General features: G+C 34.5%; 1 non-coding gene across 1 annotated transcript; it reads left to right on the forward strand.

Moving 5' to 3' along the window:
* The first annotated feature begins 4,987 nt into the window (after window positions 1–4,987).
* TRNAT-UGU (transfer RNA threonine (anticodon UGU)) lies at window positions 4,988–5,059 on the forward strand. Its single transcript has one exon. It is a non-coding gene; the product is annotated as a tRNA-Thr (tRNA).

Genomic DNA, 5,059 nt, shown 5'->3' on the forward strand with positions numbered 1-5,059 from the left:
TGGTAAAAAATGAACTTCAAAACCCTTGATAACCAAGGCTAGGAAAAACACTAGATTATGTCTCATGGACAGTACAAACAGGACATTTGACAACAAAACATTGTTTTTAGAGGTTTCAATCTGATAAGTCCCAACACCCATAACATCAGAGTAGGTGTTGTTGCCCATGTACACCCGATATTCACCAGGTTTATAGTCAATCATGTCTACCATCCCTTCATTGGTCATGACTATATGTTGTGTTATCCCAGATTCCACCCACCAACCAGAAAGAACTTGGTTTGCATAAGAACATTTCGATATCATGCAGATTATATCTCACCTCTCCTTTTGTTGACTATTTCTATTATTCTTGCTAGTGTTGTTGGTTGATCGGCTCCTGCAATCTCTCTTGAAGTGTCGATATTTTTCACACTTGAAGTACTTCATATGTGAGGCGGCTTGCGAAATGTTGGACCGTTCTCCCTATCAAATTTGCCATTGCCTTTAAAATAATTCTTCTTAAACTGTGGGCGTCCAGAAGGGCTATAGCCACGAGAAGGACCATCTTTAGCGAAGTGTAGTTCGCTTTTTCGATCTTATTGCATGTATTGTTGTTCAATTTTCAGTTGAGTAGGAAGTTCTTCCAAGGTTAGGTTTTTGGAATTCAACCTAAGTGATGTTTACACCATATTCCAAGAGGATGGTAAACTATGTAGAATGGTGGATATCTACATCTGGTCAGAAATCACATCCATAACAATTGCTAGGCCCTTGGCCATAACAAGCATTTTATTGACATGGCCAACAACATTATCATTTTTCTGTATACGACATGAATTGTATTGTTATAATAGAAGTTGAATGTGGGTTTAAGAGGTTATGTCATATTTTTTAGAGATGACATCAAACATTGACTTAACTGTAGGGTAATCCTCCAATACCCTAATGAGATCATCATCCATATATGTTAACATGATAGTTCTGACCAACATGTTATCATTTTTCTATTTTGTATACGAGGCTTTGATTTCGTCAGAAGTAGAAGTACCAAGGTCACTCATTTCAGTAGTGAGGGCATTCTTGATGCTCTCCAAAGTTAGAACAAGAGGAATCCTCATCTTCCAAATGTGAAAATTTATGCCATTAAGTTTGTTAGTTTTGGTTAGTTCAGTGGCACAAACCCTACTTGTCATTTTTCTCTTGTTGGTTATTTTAAAATGGCAAAACATGATGAGTATAAGTCCTACATTCAATAAGTAGATAGATAAAAAAATATCAGACATTAATGCATAAAATATCATATTCATAATAAAAAATTTCATGATATCAATCTTACTATATCATGCAAATACAAAAAAATATATTGCAATCAAGTTCTTTGATTTTTAATAAAATTGAGCTAATTTGCAATCTCTGACAACTTTCTATAATTTCAAAAAAATTAGAGGACAAAACTACATTAATAATTCTCCAAAAGTAGGACTTAAAAAGGAAACAAGGGTTTTCTACAAAATTCAAAAAATTGACTCTGTTTCAAAAAATATTTTCTGAAAGTGAGTCATTTTCTGGAATTACTAGAAAAAAATGAGGACTTCTGATATAATTTAGGAACACAAAAGTAATAAACAACAAAGTATATGGTAATGCTATAATTTAGAATAGAGGGATATAATCGATAACTAAATTAAAAGCAGGGGCAATACTATAAATGAACTTCAATAGGGCAGAATATGCATTAACATAAATGTGGACAAAAATGTAATTCAATAGGTCAGGGACTTGACCAAAATTAATGAAAAAGACTTCAGTCAAAAAGGTAATATTAGCTAACAGGAATACAATCAGAATTTCTGAAAAAGAATGGGGGCAGTAGCGTAACTTCGTTTGTTTCTGAAAAAAGGTAATTCACTTTTTTTTGCTATTTATTTATTTATTTATTTATGGAGGTTGCTCGATGCCGATGACCTTTTTTTTTTTTAAAAACAGAGGTCACCGATAACTGGCTACACTCTAAAGAAAAGAAAACTTAAAAAATGTTTCTTCTATTTTTTAAAATTTTCTTTGCCTTTTTTTTTTATTGCTTTGCAGAGAAAAAAAAATATGTTCAAAAAAAAGGTTAACTCCAGTGACCCCTTTTTTTTTTAATACGGACGTCGCCTGATGCTGGCGACCTTCTAAAAACAATGGACAGAAAGGTCGGGGGATCAACTCTCCTTCCTGAGAGATTTGCAACAGGCAAACCCGAGTCAAGGTTTGTTTCCTTTGTTATTTGCAAACAGGAACAACGGTCGTCAGAATCCGGCGACCTGCCTGATATTTTCAAACAAAAACACTGACCTGTTTTTTAGCGTTTGATTTTCAGGTAACGGTTGATCGGTGAATGTCGATCCAGTGATGGTCCTGCGCACATCTCTTAACTCTGGCTTTGATACCATTGAAGGAAATCGAAAATTGCTTGAAGTTTGATTACGACATGCTTCAGGAGGGGTTGACGCACTCACTGAATTTTTTATTTTCTATTTATATCTTGGTGAGTAGCTCTATTTTATCTTAAATAGAAAGTTTTAGCAGGAATCTTGCACCCTCCTGGGTAGCCGATAACCCAGCATAAAAGCAAGATAGTTTCATAACATGAGCTTATCCAGAGACAAAGTGCTTCATCTTTGGATAAGGTCCTCAACGAGACAGTTTCACCTATTAAAGAGAGAGTGGGCCCTCCTCTCTCTTTAACAGATGAGACCCTCCGTGAAACATGGCCACGGTGATCCCAATCGAACCAACATAATAGTCAACAAAATCTATTTTATTTTTTGTTGGTTTTTTGGTAAATTCAATCGTATATATGTGATTTACATGCTCTGTTTTATAGAAATCTACTTTTGTATGGCCAAAATATAGCATATGCATAGGCTTTTAGAACGATGCAAAAATCGATAGCTATAAATGCATTGCAGTTTTTTTTATTAAAAGATGCTTTTTTTCATCGCCACTAAATTAATCATACTGAACACAATTACGAATCGGGTCTAAAAGTTAGACCTAAACCCGACCTTTTCTGATTTGGGTCCAAGTGTAGATAGAAAATATGGAGCCGTACAGGTTAACAGGTTCGGGTATGTATCAGGTTGGGCTTAACTGAGTCAGGTTGTGAATAGACCAGATTTTTAATTGGGTCTGAGTTAGAACCAAACACCAATAATTTTGATTTGGGTCTAGGTTCGGGTCAGGGTATGATTGAAAAATATAGCCCATACAGGTTAACGGGATCAGGTACGATATGTTCGGGTATGATCTGTTGTTGGACACCACAATCGGGTCTACATGAAATCCAGAAAAACCCTTACAAATCTTGGATGAAGGAAAAAAAAAGAAAACAAAAAACAGAGCAAGCCCAACTGCTTTGGTGTAAGAACAGTCAATGGGGGAGCTACCATTTCTTACGAGCCTAGTACCAATTAGCAAGGAAATCCCACAAAGTCTAGTCATTATACCCAAGACCCAACATGCTTTCTCTTAGGGTCTACATTTTAGACTTGATCTGAACCCATGGGTCTATTAAAAATGGGTTGGGTTGGGTCTAATCGGTTTGGGTATAGCCGACCCCGTATGTCCTATCACAAAGACATGGATACGACCCAACATGTGACTCTAAGTTCGACGTGCGAGTTCAAAATTTTCTAATACAAGTTTTTTTTTTTTAAATTTTTAATTAATAAAAATTGTCTTTTTATATTTTAATATGTAAATATATATTTTATTGCAATATCATTAAGTGTTAACTTAATATTAAAATAAAGTTCATACGTGTCAAAGTTGTGTCAGCGTGTCACCATGACAAAGTCATGGAAATGACCTTCCATTGTGACATGACGAGTGTAACATATATCATTGTTATTTTGAATTCATCAAAGAATTTAGTGTGATAAATTCATAAAGCAATAATATCTCAATAAAATAACGATACATTTAAGACTAATTTTCAAGTTGGCAACCCTTGTTTTAGCATAGTTCGAAAATTTCCATTTCAAAAAATTTAAAAAACACGATTGACTTATGTTATGGTTAAAAAAAAAAAAAAACCAAGGATGTTGTTGGAATTAAAATTATTATTATTGAAATTTCAAATATGACCATTGAAATTTGTTAATCACAATTTTTTCCTCTTTTCTCTTGAACTCTCACTTCTATAAGTTGATCTAGTTTGTTGTGCCATGGAGACGATAATGATCTAAATATTAATACATTTGAAAGATAAATAAAAAATAATAAAATGAAAAAATGAGGGAGGGAGATATAAATCAAAATCCACCAAATTCATAGGGCGTGCAAACCCAGGTTGACAAATAAGACCAAAAGTATACTTTAATTATTGGATGGCAAAATTATAATAGTTTCTTACAAGAATTGTTGATAAATGAAAAACAATAAAACCAAAAATTGAGTGAGGTACTAAATCAAAATCTACCAAATTCACAGGGCTTCCAAACCCAGATTGACATATAAAACAATTAGACAAAAAAGTATATTTAAATTATTGGAGGGCAAAATGATAATATTTTCGTACAAGATATCTGCAGTTAATTTCAAAAAAACTTTTTTTCATATATGAACAAAACTTTGTTTCCTTTTTAAAAATGTCCAAGCCTTAGGTACGATTTTGAGTCACGCAAAAGATTTTGGTGATCTTCTGAAAATTTTCCCAAGTTTGGAATTCAAAGTCGGATCTGAACAACCACAATCCAAATCGTATCCGACCCATTTGACCACTAATATAGTAATATGACCAGGCCTAGGGTTGAACCTAGTTGGAAACACCTGTAGAGTAGGTCCAGGGCCGTTTGACACCATGGACCCCTGTTGGAGGCCGTCCATCTTTGGAGATGGATGGCCACGCGGATTAGTTATCTTGCACCACCACATATCCACCAGAACTGTAAGGTCTCAAAATGTTAAGTAGATCTTCAAACTTCCTATAAACTTGCGTATAGGGTAAAGATTGTCAATGGCCTCTATAGCTCAGTGGTAGAGCGTCAGTCTTGTAAACTGAAGGTCTGTAGTTCGATCCTGCATGGAGGCA

Source organism: Nuphar pumila, chromosome 6, assembly GCF_984573655.1.
Source record: "Nuphar pumila chromosome 6, dmNupPumi1.hap1.1, whole genome shotgun sequence".
Lineage (NCBI taxonomy): Eukaryota > Viridiplantae > Streptophyta > Magnoliopsida > Nymphaeales > Nymphaeaceae > Nuphar > Nuphar pumila.